Source organism: Adiantum capillus-veneris, chromosome 9, assembly GCF_014529385.1.
Source record: "Adiantum capillus-veneris isolate H3 chromosome 9, ASM1452938v2, whole genome shotgun sequence".
NCBI lineage: Eukaryota > Viridiplantae > Streptophyta > Polypodiopsida > Polypodiales > Pteridaceae > Adiantum > Adiantum capillus-veneris.
Window position 1 is genome coordinate 144261327 of NC_140939.1, and position 16679 is coordinate 144278005.

The 16679-nt window shown below is 41.3% G+C and overlaps 1 pseudogene; it reads left to right on the forward strand.

Annotated features, from left to right (window-relative positions):
- The first annotated feature begins 7322 nt into the window (after positions 1–7322).
- On the forward strand, positions 7323–8167 carry LOC147451304 (S-adenosylmethionine synthase 1-like; annotated as a pseudogene).
- Positions 8168–16679: the final 8512 nt, after the last annotated feature.

A 16679-nucleotide genomic window follows, 5' to 3' on the forward strand; every position in this document is an offset into this window, starting at 1 on the left:
GTGTGAAAAGCACTTGAAAAGAATTTTTTTACAAAATTGAACCATAGCTTCTCTGGAACCCGTAGGTTAAGGTTCCGACCCTGCTTTTTGCAAAAAAGCACCTAAAAGCATGAAAAAGCTAAACATAGCGGATTTTTTCAAAATTAAACCAAACGTCCGTCTAACCTACTGGAACATGGAAACAACCTTGTTTTTTACTTTAGCACCTTACAGTACTGTCAATCAAGCATCTTAAATCAAAATTTTACAAAATGGACATTAGAATCTGTTTTTTCTTAGTTTCAAAAGAGACCCAAAAATTGGGGATCTTACAATCTTCTTCTTGACACTCTAAAGTAAGGTCCCTCTGGCTTCAACCACTTCTTCGGACCAGCTCTCTATCTCGCCAATGATTTGGCTAAGATAGTTCAACATCAGACCTGCCATCTCATCTTGGTTCTGAACTGCAATCCCTTTATTGTCATAGCGAGTGGACGTGGCCCCGAGTCTTTTTTTTTTTAGACCCGTAAAGAAGTGAGCTTGATTGGAGGCTTCTGGTTGTAGGAATGTCTCCTGGAGAGAACCTTGTATTTTTTATATCTTCCAGTTGCTCACAAATCTAGCAAGTCTAGATTTGGCTTCAAGCCATCACTTGTGCTCATCCTCAGTAGCAAGCCCATTGGCCTTTATGGAGGTAAGCAACTCCACCTCAGCTGTAAGATGCAAGAGGTGCGCCTCCCTAGATTTTTTGATTCGGGGGCACGAGCTTTTGATTCTTTTTTGAATGCTCCGAGCAAACAGGTCCCACTCATTGTGTTTGTTGAGATCGCTATCTTTTCTGAGATTAACTAGTGCTTTCTTGGTTAGGTTTCTAAAAAGGGGTCTTTGAATAGATGTGCCCCTATTACTAGCAATTGTTTCCCCCCTCTTAGGATCTTCTCCTCCCCTTTATTCTTCATGAGTTGTATGTGTAGGGGTATGTGATCTAAAAGGCTTTTTGTTGGGACCACCTTCATCTCTAGTATCGACGGGATCCAGTCAGCTTAGTGTGAGCAATAACATCTGTCCAGTCTAAAGGCATTGCGGGCTTACTGGAGACTTGTGTAGGTGAAACCAAGCATGCTGTTCCTTGAGTAGACTTCCCATAAGCCGATCATCGCCTACTTCGCGCATAAGCTTTTCCATTTAGTTATTTTTCGAGCAAGCCAGCATACTGGCAGAACATGTTATTTCCTTGCTCTTCACTGCCATATTGAAGTCACCAACCAACAACCACTCTCCTTCAATAGGAGTATCTCTAAGATGCATCCATAATTTAGCTCTATCTTTTTCATTGCAAGGGCCGTACACATTCACAATAGTGAAGGGATGCCCTTCCCATCTGGTTCTAATCCTAAGGACTATCCCGGAGTGGTGGCTCAAAACAACTTCGGCTCCAATTCCCTGTCAACAATAGTGAGGACGCCACTAAAACCGTTACTTCCTTCTCCATAGAATACAAGTTTCTTTCCTAGAGCTTGCCTTCCCTTGCAATGAGGATCCAAGCGGTGTTCTTGGATGGCCCAATAAATGATTGCCTTCTCCTTTTTACTTCCTCCCAAAAGAGAGCACTCTTCTTACGGGTCTTCAACCCCTTCACACGCCAAGTATGGATAGTGAGAGACTCCATGTTAGTGAGGAATCATTGGGATAGAGGGATGAATTCTTCAGCATTCATATCATGCCCATGCCCCATCTCCTTTGACTCAGGAGAATTCAGGGGTTCCAATTTCTTTTCTTGCAGTACTGCAAATGGATTGTGAAGTGGGACAATATACCCGCCTCCTTTCAAAGGAGTGGAGGATGGAGTAGATCCTTTCACCTTAAGTGTTCTTGCATCTTTGAGCAATCTAGAGTCTCTTGACTCTACCTTCACCCTTTTGGCTCTTTTCAAACTAGGGACTTGAACAGCCGATGTAGTTGTTACCTCAGTAATTTTGGGGTAGAATTGGGAGCAAGGAACACAGTATCCTTGCATGGGCCTTCGGGGATTCGATGCATGGGATTCGATTTTTCCACAATATTTTCTTGCAGCTTGATAACCATTTTGTCACATACCATATCCTCTTTATCTTCCCCTGTACTTTCCCTTCATTACCCTCTCCTTTTTCTCCCACCCTTTCATCGGGGTTTCCATTTCATTGGAGACCTGTGCTCCTAGCATTGTAGTGCCATTAGTCTTCATGGGGAAATCCTTGGCGGAGTGTCCAAATTTGTTGCATTCAAAACATGCTCCAAAGTATGTCCCAAAATTGAGCAGAATAGTAACAAGCGCCAGCTCCAGCATTGATAACCATGCTCTTAGGTGGAGTTTTAGAAACATTCCAGCCTATAAAAAACCTGCTTGAAACCTTACCAAACCCTCTCTTGTTAGTACAAATAAGGGGGTGCCTAGTTGGCTAGCAAGCATCTTGAGATTTTTCCACAACGATCTAGGCAGTCCCACAAACTCAACCCAGACCGGGTGGAACCCTTGTAGGGATTCAACCGAGTCAAACACTAGCTCCCATGGCACCACACAAACCGTAGTTCTCCTAAAACAAGGGGCCCTTTGTCAAGGATATTTTCCACGTTGGAGGCCTCTTTAAATCTAACTGAACGAAAACCTTTGGCTAGGTAGAAGGTACTTTCAACTTCTCCTCCATGTCCAAGAATTTGCGGGCCCTGGAGCCATTGAATCATCTCAAACCTGTTCGAGATTCTTCCATTGAACCCAAATACAAGAGTCATCTTAGCTTGCTTGGCTAATTGCTCTTTGATAAGTGCTGGCAGAATTGCTACAGTAATAGCCTCGACAACCTCCACCTATTGCGAAAAAGACTTTTTTAAAGCAGAAAAGAGCTGATCTGCCAAGCCCTCTTCAACCAACCCACTACAATCTTCTTAGGAGCAAGTTCTTTTGTTGTTGTTAGGGCCGATCTCTATCATTTTGTTGACTTCCTTGAGCTCTTTTTTGAGTCTAGCTCTTGCACTCTAGAGTTTTTCAATATTTCCTTCACTCAACAACCCATCCGATAAAACTTTTTCACAGTCCTTAGAGCCGAGCCCCTTGAGTATGCTAGCAAACAAAATGCCTGGCCTACGAGCTGCAGAAAGACTTGCCACCTTGTTTACGTTTGTGTAGATGGGACCCTAAGGTACACTAGCTTTGTTGGTCTTTACCTTGAATTTAAACCCTTGAGTTGAACACAGTTTTTATTTTACTTCCTCAAAGGAAACTTTTTCAGTCGAAACAACTTCGTCATTTTTCGTGGTTGAAACCCTTAGCCAATTAGGGTTGGACATTTCCACATCATCCAAGAGTCTCAAGACCAAGCCGTCTCCTTCTTCCATCGGCATGGCTACCTCCTTCTCTGGTATTTTTTTCGTCGCTAACATATGTGAGAATTTTAGTCTATCTTCATATATGGCCAGGTCATCAAGCTCCATTACCAAATACCGCAGGACAAGAAGGTGCCAGGAGGAAAGTCTAATCACCGCACGAGAATGAACCACTAAGGAAAAGATTCCAAAACAAAGGATAAAATGAGGTACTGCCGAAATGGATCGCGATCCATGGGGAGTAAGCTTTTTCAAAATGTTGAACCTTTACGTGCAGAACAAGGTTTTTCAAATCCCAAGCTAAGGTTCTTATCCAAAAAACACTATTGCAAATCACCCAGGGAAGGATGGGTCATGATCAATGGAAGGATGATGGACACACTTATAATAAAAAAGTGAAAGAAGCGCACCTATGAATCTCATGCAAGAGGACCTGAGCCAGCTTTGTGAGTCTCCCTAAGTGCCGTTCTGCCTAGCCCCTCATATCACGTCGCCCATTAATGTTGAGTTTGCTTGACCTCAAATTGCACCAACTCCAAGACCTCCACGTAACCTCAATGACCTCAATAGACATTCCTATGTTATAAAATAAATTTCAAAGGAGAAACTCATATATACATGTCACATGTAACACTTGATTAAGAGAATTTTGCAAGAAGAAAAATGTCATTACTTTGTGCCGTCTTCATGAAATAATTATTATTGTTAACTTAAACTTTCGCACAAGATTACTTAACCCCGTCATTCCTTTGGAAATGTTTTTGGTGGGTGGTCCCAGCATTTTTTCATTAGTATTATCTAGAATCCATGAAGATGCTCATAGGAAAAGAAAAAGGAAATTCAAAGATGAAGCAAATGGAGGGGGGAGGGAGTGTGTGTGTGTGTGTGTGTGTGTGTGGAGCGCATGAGATGATGAGCACAGGGGCTCGAAGGGAACTACCATGCAGGGCAAAGCAAGGAGCAGACAATTCTTTTAGTTAATGTTTATCACTTGCGTATGAGACAGCGGCCCTATCACAATAGAGTGGTTAAGTATGATGAGTTGTTTCCATCACAAACATTGTGTGCTTGAGATGAATGTCCCACTTTGGATGATGAGCTGACAAGAGAGGGAGGGGGAATCCTTTCAATTTCAAAGGGAAGTTACATTTGAAGAGTTCAATCTAAGGGGTGAGTTTTAGCTATCGTGTGATGTGACCAACGAAGGTACACCGAGGCGGATCGAGAATGTGGCATGCATAGTGGAAGGCCATGTTTTATGAGGGAAAATCACCAAAATATCCCTTGATTTGTGAAAATTCTCAAAATTCACCTCAAATTTCTAAAATTCCTAAAACACCCTCGTATGTATTTTGGCTGGATTGTTCAAGATTATATATTCTTACTTACTTTTGGCAATTTTTTGAATACTATTTTCTTTGAAAATAATTAATCTACATTGATTCAAAAATTCCTCGCAAAAAAAGGCAATAATGTCTAAAAAATAAAGAATCAACTCAATCTTCTTATGAAAAGCTGCAAAAAAAATTAATCTTTGCAGAAATTGATCTCACAACCAGGGTATTTTAGAAATTTTGGAAAATTTGAAGGACATTTTGGGAATTTATGACAAAATGTCTCACAACTAGGGTATTTTGGAAATTTGAAGGACATTTTGGGAATCTATGAAAAATGTTGAGGGTATTTTGGGAATTGTTTAAATTTGAGGGGTATCTACTTCTACTAACATAATATGGCGAAAGGGCTTCTCTTTACACGTGTCGCAATCTGCGACCTGAAGGTTAAAGTTCAAAAAGAAAAAAAGTGTAATTGCACGCGATAAAGACGGGGAGAGGGGAGAGAGAGAGGCCGTCGAAAGGTCGGCCGTACTAGTTAAAGTAAAAGGGAAGGGGAGGGGAAAGAAAGGAAAAGAAAAGGGAGGCGGGGTGGGTGGGGTGACACTTTAGTCTTTTTTTTCTTTTTCTTTTAATGCTTAAGGCCACCACCCCACCCCACCCCACCCTTTTCTAGCTTGACCTTTATAATTTCAATGCGACCAGTTTAAATGATGTAAGTTGAAATTATGAGTGATTTTTGTAGCCTTTGAACGGAGATTCCATATAAAGAATTAAAAGTAGAGCCAGAATTAGTAGACCAAGTAGTAGGTTTGCACACATTTCTCTTTAACCAAAATCTAGGAAGATACCCTTTGAAATTGACAAGTTTGAAAGAAAAGTAAACAGGGAGTGTTCTACGCAGATGGCACGTGGAGAGGGAAGAGAGAGAGAGAGAGAGAGAGAGAGAGCGATGATGTACATCGCGCAAAACGAGGGAGTGAGAGAGAGAAGCGATGAGATTTTTTATAGCAGGGAATGGAGGGGCAAGACAACAGCCTAGAGATTTGTTTTCTCTATTTGTTCGGGTGTAGGTCCCCCTCTCTCTCTCTCTCTCTCTCTCTCTCTCAGCGAGCTCTGTCATGAGCTACTCTCTCTCTCTCTCTCTCTCTCTCTCTCTCTCTCTTTCCGTGTCTGTGTAGCCAATGAGCTTGAGGTCAAGCGCTCTTGTGCAAGGATATGTGGTGGGGGATTGATGGTGTGTGCGCAAGTCAATTGGCTGGCGGCAAGAGGAGGAGCTGATGAAGGCAGCCAGGGGGAGGTAGAGGAGCAGCACGAGGGAGGGGCCAGAGGTGGAGGGCTGTGCTGAGATCTTTGCGCAAGGAGACCTCTCTCTCTCTCTCTCTCTCTCTCTCTCTCTCTCTCTCTCTCTCTCTCTCTCTCTCTCTCTCTCTCTCTCTCTCTCTCTCTCTCTCTCTCTCTCTCTCTGCACTGACATGGAAGCGGGAGGGGAGAGGAATATCCCTTGGAATCCAATTGGGATAGAGGAAAGGGTTGCACCCGGGAGGAGTACTGAGAGGAGGCGATACACGAGGCAAGGAGCACAGAGAGGTTCATGCAAGCCTAGCAAGGCAGGCCCCTCTGCAAGCAAAGAAGGGGGTCAAGGGCTAAGCACATAGGAACATGGACCAATTAAAGGCCCTAGGGCTCAGAACAGGAGAAGGAGCAAAGAATCTCTCACGAAGAATCTTGAGAGATTCGTGTTTATAAAGAGGGACCGAGTAGTAGTAGTAGACCGAAGTATGTCTATACAATCCTTTTTTCAGCTATATTAAGGAGTATCTTTCTTCATGCAAGCCTAGCAAGGCAAGCCCCTCTGCAAGCAAAGAAGGGGGGTCAGGGCCTAAGCACATAGGAACATGGACCAATTAAAGGCCCTAGGGCTCAGAACAGGAGAAGGAGCAAAGAATCTCTCACAAAGAATCTTGAGAGATTCGTGTTTATAAAGAGCGACCCAGTAGTAATAGTAGACCGAAGTCTGTCTGTACAATCCTTTTTTCAGCTATATTAAGGAGTATCTTTCTTCATTTGAACAACAAAATGTTTTCTATTTGAACATCTCTCTCTCTCTCTCTCTCTCTCTCTCTCTCTCTCTCTCTCTCTCTCTCTCTCTCTCTCTCTCTCTCTCTCTCTCTCTCTCTAGCGAGGGATATTTTTGCCTTTTCTTGCCTAAACAACATTCTTCTTCAACCTTTTCTCCTTCCTGTGTGGTCGTGTAAGTAGAGTCCGATCACCTAGTGTGGGAGGACTCGTGGTAGATCTTGGTAGAAGCCATTCTTGGCATGTACTCTCTCTATACTTAATATAAGGAGCTGCTCTCGGATGCAAGAGACGGACTCAGTTTGGTCCCGTCCTCCCGTGCACTTTACATTGGTAGAGGCGGCGGGCAATTAGGGACGTTTCTTGCTTTTCTTGCTAATTCCCTGAGCCCGCTCATGGTGTTCTTGTTTGATAACGGGTAGAGAGAGAGAGAGAGAGAGAGAGAGAGAGAGAGAGAGAGAGAGAGAGAGAGAGAGAGAGAGAGAGAGAGAGAGAGAGAGAGAGAACAGCGTCCCCCACCCAACGCCTGTCTATGAGCACCACGTAGTTGGTGGTTAAGATACTGTAGGGATGACGATGAGAGCCCTGGCAACAACAACGACACCAATGGCCAGCTTCTGCCAATTAGTAACGATGGAGTGCATCATTCCAGCGGGGCAGGCGTGGCAGTCAAAGAAGACTTTCCTTTTCACCTCCGAATCTGTCAATGAAGGCCACCCTGACAAGCTTTGTGACCAGGTCTCTGATGCAGTTTTGGATGCTTGTCTGGAACAAGACCCGGAGAGCAAGGTGGCGTGCGAAGCTTGCACTAAGACCAACATGGTTATGATTTTTGGTGAAATCACAACCAAAGTTGTCATTGATTATGGGAATATAGTGCGGGACACTTGCAGAGAGATTGGATTTGTGTCTGAGGATGTGGGCTTGGATGCTGACCAGTGCAAGGTGTTCGTTTACATTGAGCAACAGAGTCCGGATATTGCCCAGGGGGTCCATGGTCGCTTCACAAAGAAGCCAGAAGAGATTGGTGATGGTGATCAAGGGCACAGGGTTGGTTATGCTACAGATGAGATGGAAGAGTTTATGCCCCTCAGTCACGTGTTGGCAACCAAGCTTGTGGCTAAACCCACTGAGGTAAAAAGAATGGAACCTGTTCTTGGCTTCGCCCTGATGGTAAGACTCAGGTCACCGTGGAGTACAAGAATGAAGGTGGCGCTATGATCCCTCTTCGAGTGCACAGTGTGATTATTTCAACCCAGCATGATGAGACAGTTACAAATGATAAGATTGCTACTGATTTGAAGGAGTTTGTCATTAAGCCAAGTGTAGCATCACTACAGAGGTGCTTCTTGTCAATGAGAGAACTCAAGAGATGCAGATCACAACAATTTTTCTCCCTTCTCACTTTCAGTTAATTGGTTTTTATTGCAAAGTTCTAGTTTTCTTTTTCAATTTCTCACTCTTTCTAGCCAAGTTTTTTTTCCCATTCAATTAAGCATCAAGTCAAGCCCACCAAACCCCTTATGGAAATGAATGTATGTCGCAAAAATATCGTCCCCGGGCCTCAGTCCTTCCTCGTCTTGTCCATTACATCGGGATAGCGACCTGATGTTTGCATAAGCGAGATGTTCGAGTTCCATGCCTTGATGATGATCGGCATGATGACGAGTCTAGCCCCCAAGCTCAGTCCCTTAGCCCCGAAGCCGTTGTATGATCACTCCCCCCAGATGAGGCGTTGGGGTTGATCCCTCTTTTGTCGAGTCCCTTCTCCGACCAAAATTGTAAAAAAGATGTCCATCTTTTTCTCCCTAAGGGGGGGAGGTGTGGTGTGTGGTCGTGTAAGTAGAGTCCGACCACCTAGTGTGGGAGAACTCGTAGTAGATCTTGGTAGAAGCCATTCTTGGCATGTACTCTCTCTATACTTAATATAAGGAGCTGCTCTCGGATGCAGGAGACGGACTCAGTTTGGTCCCGTCCTCCCGTGCACTTTACAATATATATATATATATATATATATACACACACATACACACATATATACATATATATATATATCCCCCAAATTTGAGGTCATTGTGTTTGTTTCTACAATATTAAAATTCCCACCCCTCTCCCTCCTTGAGAAAGTATGAGAGCACGTAAGCAAAACTCATTGACTATATTTTGTAAGTCTCTTGTCTTCTTCTTCTTCTTCAACTTCTTCTTCTTCTTCTCTCTCTCTCTCTCTCTCTCTCTCTCAAATCTCATTTGATAGTACTTGTCACTCATTTATTTATTTTGGTGATGTTAAACATTGTGTGTGTGTGTTTGTGTGTGTGTGTGTGTGTGTTTGAGTGTGTGTATGTGTGATTTAAGCTATGCAAGAGGACGGCTTCTTGCGAGTAGTCTTTGGAGAAGGTTTGCTTGAGCTTCGGCCTAAGGTTAAAAATGCTCTAAAATTACAGATTTTAAAGATTATTAGTACTTTTGGTGTGCATCTTAATGGAAGGGAGATTTGCATTGTAGATACATCAACAAAGTGAATTCCATTTTGGCTATAAAAGGACAAGCGTCAAAAGGTTATGAAGGGCTTGAGAGAGAGAGAGAGAGAGAGAGAGAGAGAGAGAGAGAGAGAGTCATCGGGGGGGGGGGGGGGGGGGGGGGGAACATAAGCTAGTCAAGGGAGACACACATGGGGCCATGGCTATTTGTTGATACACTGGGCTGCGAGAGTCTTCTCTCATCAGCACTATGCAAGGGTAGAAGGGGAGGGTTACATGTGAAAAAGTTAAGAGTTAGGAAACTTTGCATGTCAATAAATAAGCTACATACTATTTTGACATCATAGAAAAAATCTCAAATTATTTCAAAGATTTGAAGCATCTGATAAAATTGGAATGATATAGAGATGACTCACATAAGTTAAGCTCTCTGTCTCTCTCTTTCTCTCTCTATATCTCTCTCTACATATATATATGTGTGTGTGTGTGTATGCATATGTCTCTCTCTCTCTCTCACACACACACACATATGTGTGTTTGTGTGAGTGTATAGAGAGAGAGAGAGAGATACATACATACACATATGTGCGTGTGAGTGTAGAGAGAGAGAGATACATACATACACACATGCACACACACCCATACATATGTGTTTGTGTGCGTATGTGTGTATACATATATATCTATATGTACACATAGTATACACACACACACACACATAGTACACACACATATATATGTATACATACATAAACACAATGTATATACTACACATATAGTACTATATGTACACACATATATATATACATACATAAACACAATGTATATACTACACATATAGTACTATATGTACACATAGTACACACACACATAGATATATATGTATACATATCTGCAATCAAACTACAACATTTATTCTATGTAGAAAATTATTTTGACTTTACACTTTAAAAAGCTTTTCATGTCTTACATTCAAGGCTAAGGCTGTCATTTCTTACAATCTTACACTTCACTTTTGCATTTTAGATTACAAACAACTTTTGCATTTTAGATTAGATGTTTTTTAAATTACAAACAACTTTTGCATTTTAGATTAGATGTTTGTAAGTTTGGCTTCCTTAACTTTTTCATTTTAGATTAGATGTTTTGTAACGTTTTTTCAAAAGTGAACCACGGAGTGACACATAGAAGCCCTGTCCTTCCTTGAAAATTTTAAGTTGCATTATATATAATATAGATACCTAAATTTGATGAAATTAGCCGTCTTATATACACGTAGCACTCTTAAAATGTAAAGTATTGCAATTCTCTTTCATCATGTCAAAACAATTTGTCAATCGACGCTTTGTATCAAAAGCTATGATGATTCAAGTAAATAGTTTAATAGGTCCATGCACAACATTGACAAAATGTATGTATCTCAAGGTTTACACTATTAAAAAACCCTCATATCACGTGTGTTCAAGTAGCATAACCCTTCTTCATATATATATTTTTATGAATTAAATGAACCCTCTTCCTTTGAAACATTTTTTTGGTTTGCAGAAGGCCATAGTGGGGTGGGTGGATTTTTGGTGAAAATTTTGGACCATGGATGCAAGTCGATTGGATGGAGGACACGTGTATAATCTGCTTGTTTTTTAATATTTCTTTTAGGCTTTTGTGAAAGGTGTTGACAATTTTGTACCTCTTTCTTTAAAGAGGACCATTAAAAATTTGATCACACACAATCTTTTTCGTCCTCTTTCACCCTTTTTTTATATTTTAGTTTGTAAAATAGTTCTTTCATTTAAGAGCATGGACTCCATATCATTAAAAAATTTAATATCCCAATCGATTGAACATCTTATTGATCAGTCAAATATTATGTTGCACATCTTTTGAGAACTATATATCTTTCACTCTCTCTCACTTTAAAGGTTTACTTTTCTTTCCTTCAACGTGTGGTTGTGAGTCACAAATGGCTTCGAGGGTCCATTTCTTTCACTCTTGATGGGGGTCATTGAAAACGATCCGCTCTGGTGTGGGGGTCCTCTTTGTGCTGCTCGTCCCCGCACCTCCCCCTATTTTGCAAAGTGATGATAATAACTCTTTGCTCAACTTTCCTCAAGTTTGTAGAGTGGCATAAGCGTTGCCAATGTGGGATGTGTGCCTTTGCTGACAAGAAAGTGGGAGAGAGAGACCTTGAGATTGTGTGTGAGAGAGATAAAGATCATGAGAGTAGATGCGCCATGCCGTCCGCTACGAAGCTAGCACACTCTTGTTGTGGGAACCAACAATCCACCATAGCCCTAGGTGCTACCTTCCACCTATTGCCTCATTCATAGAGATATATAGAAAGAAGAAGAAGAAGAGGATTTTTAACGTCGTAGGAAACTATCCCTAGAGACCTTAAAGATCTATTGCACGAGGAGAGTTCAAGACTTGTTATTCAAGAGGGACATGCATAAAAAGAGTTTTACCACATTTTCTCCTACATGGAATCTGTGAAGATTTCACTCAATCAAGCAATTTCAATAAATCGATACCTCCTCCTTCAAATACTGTGCGCCACAAGTTGGTTAGCTGAGAGGGATCTTCGAAAAAACATTAAAATTATAATAATATTTTTATAGAGAGAGAATGAGTTGGGTGGTGGCAGCGGTAGTGGTAGCAAACCTGGTTGTGATATGGGTCGGCTTGCATAGATTTGGGCAGTGTCATATCCCCGATCCCAAGACATGGCCTCTTGTAGGCGCACAACTGGAAACTTTGCTAAACTTCCACTGTCTGCATGACTAGCTCCTCTCCTTCTTCAACGATATCCACCGTATGATCAAGCTCTCTCTCATCTCTTCCACAACCTTATTCTTCACTGTGGATCCTTGCAATGTGGAGCATATCCTCAAGGGTAGCTTCTACAACTATCCCAAGGTACTCCTCTCTCCTTTCCTCTTCCTCTTCCTTTTTCTATGTCTGTATTCCCCAACTATCCCAAGGTACTCCTCTCTGCTTTCTTCTTTCTCCTCTTTTTCCCTTGTGCATGCATATGAGCCTCTTTCTTTCGACAGCCTATGTCAAATACTAGTTCAGATTTTACTCAAAATTTAATTTTTTCTGGTGAAAGCTGGTGATGGTGGCAGCGAGAGAGTGTGTGTCATGCAATGTATGATTTCTTAGCTCAGATGGAGAGACATGGAAGAAGCATCGTAAGGTGGCCAGTCTGAGTTTTCAAAAAAGAAAGCTGCGGGATTTCATCACAAATGCTTTTAGGGAAGATGCACTCCTCCTCCTTCAAATTCTTGATGCAGTAGCATCCTCACAGAAAGTTGTTGATATGCAAGTAATGGTCTTGTACCTCAATTCTTTATAGCACAAGCATGCAGATTTACCCACCCACTCACACACACACACACACACACACACACATGCGTGCACACAAATTCTTCAGTAGAGGACATTGCCAACGCTTTACAAGTGGTTCATGCATGCATGCACAATAGCCATTATTAAGTCTCTCAAAAAACCACCAATTGGTATCTGCATAACACATGCTGGATTGGTTGTCTAGAGAATGAATCTTATGCATAGTCTTTTTTATTGACAAGAAGCCTATGTTTTGTGTTTCCATTATTTCTATCTAAAATCCTTCCAGAGTGGTTAGGATGTAAGGATACAGAGTTTGAACTACGATTGGACCCTCTTTAGTGTATCCAAAGAGGGTCCCATCAAACAAAAATTGTGACCCTCTTTTGTGCATGCGAAAAGGGACGAGGAGCCAACAAGTCTCTCAGCACTGATGACAAAACACAATTCCAAGCTTTGTATGTACCTCAATATCTCTTCCGCAAATTCTTTTGGACATCCCATTTTTTGAATGAGGACTCTGAATTCAATTTCAGTTTTCTCAAACTTTTTTTCCAGATAGCTCCTAATATAGCTCTCCTACAATGTTGTTGCAAAACCAAGAAAGCTAAGAATGACAGGTGCCATGACAGCTCTACAATTTATTTTTCGTGCCACACATGGAGTAATCACACAACTTTGGCAAGCCTCGAGTGTTCTTTTCTAACCGGGTTTAAATACATGCTAGAGCTTAGGATTCTATTTCTCATTGTTGCTTTCTAAATTATACTGAAGTAATTGCTACTGAAAGTATCACAATGTTGTGCTAGTAAGGTTTTGTTGTTTCAAGCTGCCATGGCTAAGCATTGACTTGGTGTCAGAAATTCAAGCTTTAATACAAGCTAATGCTCATAAATCTACACTTTTGTGACAGTTTGTGCATTGATGCTTGATTTATGGTTAACCGAATATCCTTTATTTATGCTTTGGAATATATTGCAATTTAATTAGTTCATTGTTACACTTCTTTCCAAATAATATAATATTTGTGATACCACATGTTTTAAAATACTAGTGTCGCTTTCTATTTTTCTCTCTCACAAAGAAGCCTCTTATTATGGAATACCCATCAATAGCCTTACTAGACCATAGTTAATTTTCACCTTGCTTAAACTTTTTAAGAAGCCTCTTATTATGGAATACCCATCAATAGCCTTACTAGACCATAGTTAATTTTCACCTTGCTTAAACTTTTTGACTGAAAGTGAAAAATTATGATGATAATCTCATTGGAATTTACTTTCATGTTGAACATTGAGAGACGTGTTTGTGAACATTTCAAACCTTTTGTCTTTCTACTATATAATATGTTTGTGTCAATGCTTATCTCATAAAAAAATAATACTAAAACAAAATACCAAAGGTACTTTATGCATTTTACAACATTAAAACAAATTATCAAGGTAATTCATTCAATGAAGATCCATTCACTAACTAAACAAATGCATGATAGGGAGGATTTGTCTGGGAACATTTGAAAGTTTTTTGCTTTTCAATATGTACTAATATGTGACTCGCGTGTTGTTGCGGCCAGAGAAACATTGCCTCTATTCTTTTAGGCCTATCTTCTTTTCCAAGTGGAACATTATCAATACTCTCTTCCTATTATTGCATTTTTTTTAATGATGCATGACACAACCTCTTGATATATTCTAACAAACATAAACATATGTAAGATGCAATAAACATAAAAATATGTAAGATACTGCATAGCATTCTTTGATACCAAAATTGGAAGCTTTTGATAGACTTTTTTTTTCATGAGGTGCTAACCCTTGTTCAACAAACTTAGGAGTACTCTACTTCTATTGAAAGAGAGAGAGAGAGAGAGAGAGAGAGAGAGAGAGAGAGAGAGAGAGAGTCTCTCAATCAATCTTGCTTTTGGTCTATCTTTGTCTAGCAATGCTACCAAACTTGATTATATAGATTAGATAAGTTATCATGGTGTGAAGTGATGAAAGCTCAGAGAAGTTAATGTAATAATAAAGCTTTTTTAGCCTGCAAAAATCCATAGGGGAAGGTTGAGAAAATGTGCATCTTTTGAACTGTTGAAGCCAAAGCTTGCCTGGCTAACAAGAAATTGGAAGATATCAAAAAGGCAAGGATTCTCTCCAGGGAAACTTCCTTACAACCACAAGCCTCTAATCAAGCTCATTTTTTTAGGGCTTTGAAAATCAAGAAGAGTTGGGGTCACATCCACTCGCTCTATGATGAGAAAGGGATAGTAGTTCATAACCAAGATGAGATGGCCGGTCTGATGTTGAACTATCTTAGACAAATCATTGGACGACCAGAAATCCAGTCCCAGGAAGTAGATGAAGCTAGAAGGACATTGCTTTAGAGTGTCGAGAAGAAGATTCCCCAGTCAGAAGCTAAAATCCTAGAAGGGGCATTTTCCGTAGACGAATGCTCACTAGCACTGCAAGCCCTTGGCAAGGAGAAGTCCCCTAGTTGGGATGGGATGACGACAAAATTCTTCAGAGAATTTTGGGATGATCTCAAGGCCCCTATCACAAGTTTGGCCAACAAAGCCATTGTCGAAGGGTCGTTGGAGATAAGTGTAAAGAGAGGTCTTATCAAACCCATCCCCAAACAGTTTCATTGTTCTCAACTAAAACATTGGCGCCCCATAACGATGATGACGGTGGCCTACAAAATTATTGCCAAGGCAGTAGCGCTCAGACTAGCCCCCTTACTTAACAAGATCATATCTCCCCATCAACATGGGTTCATAAAGGAAGGTCCATATACGATAACATCTTGGCATCAATGGTAGGTATTGAATATGCAACTTTCACAAAGCAAGAGTGCATTTTGCTGCAACTTGACCTGGATAAGGCTTATGATAGAATAACGTGGACATATATAGAAGGAGTCATGGAAGCTCTGGGCTTTGGTCCTCGCCTATGTTTTCGTATTCATGCACTAGGGGCTCGTAGCTAGTTAGAGCTCCTATTCAACGATAGAATAGTGGGCTCTTTTGAGGTCAAAATGTCTATTAAGCAGAGATGCCCCCTTGTCCCCCTGCTTTTCACCATAATTTCACATCCTTTAATCACGATGCTCGAAGCTAGTGTTGAGCATGGGGAGTTGCAAGTCCTGGCTCTCCCAGGAAACAACCAACTACTTGCAAAAATGTTTGCAGACAATTCCCTCCTCTTCTTGAGGCGTGTCCGAGGTCGTAAGGAAAGCTATGGAGATTGTACAAATGTTCTCTATAGCTTCGGGCTCCCAGTGAAATATAGAGAACTCAAGCCTGATCTCCCTGTCGGAAAATGACTCATTTGACCCTTCCGACTGATCCGGGGAGATTGTTACAAGAGGGAATATTTTCAGACATCTAAGGGCCCCTTCGGGATGGACGTAACCCACAAACAAAGATGTCAGTGGATCCTAGAAAAAATCAGAACAAAAATGAGTAGGTGGGAGTATGTTCTTCTCCCATTCCCAAGCCGGATAAAAATGATCAATGCCTTTATGCTATCGTATATTGCCATCACTAGCCTGCTTCTCAAGATGGCTAAATGTCACTAGAAAGAGTTCTTAAAACCGGTAAAAAGGTTTTTATGGAAAAATAACACAAAGTCCTCCAAGCCATGGCAATGGGCCTGTTGGGAGTCACTCGCTCGGCCAGTGAAATCAAGGAGGCCTCGGAATTCTCAACCCTGTGGCATGTCAAGAGGGTGGCATCACAGCCTAAAGGGCTCCTGGATCATCTCGGGGATTTTGGGTTGTGGGGGTATCATACCTACAAGCAGGGTTGTTGGTGACACCACCTGGTATTGACCGAGCCAAATTGGACTATTGCATTGCAAGGCCTTAAGGATCTTGGGTGGACAGACACTTACCACTTGACCTCAACACGTCAGATCACTTTCTTACACATGAGCATCGACATGGACTTAGGGAGTGGATCTTCAATCTCTTCCTAAACAACTTCATTGCTTGGATCTACAGACTAGAGTGGGACTTTGGTGCTTTGGAATCTCTTGGAGAAACTTTGGAACTGAAAAGGGATCAGCCTCATGCTCATCTTGAGCACCATATATGATAGGCTCATCTA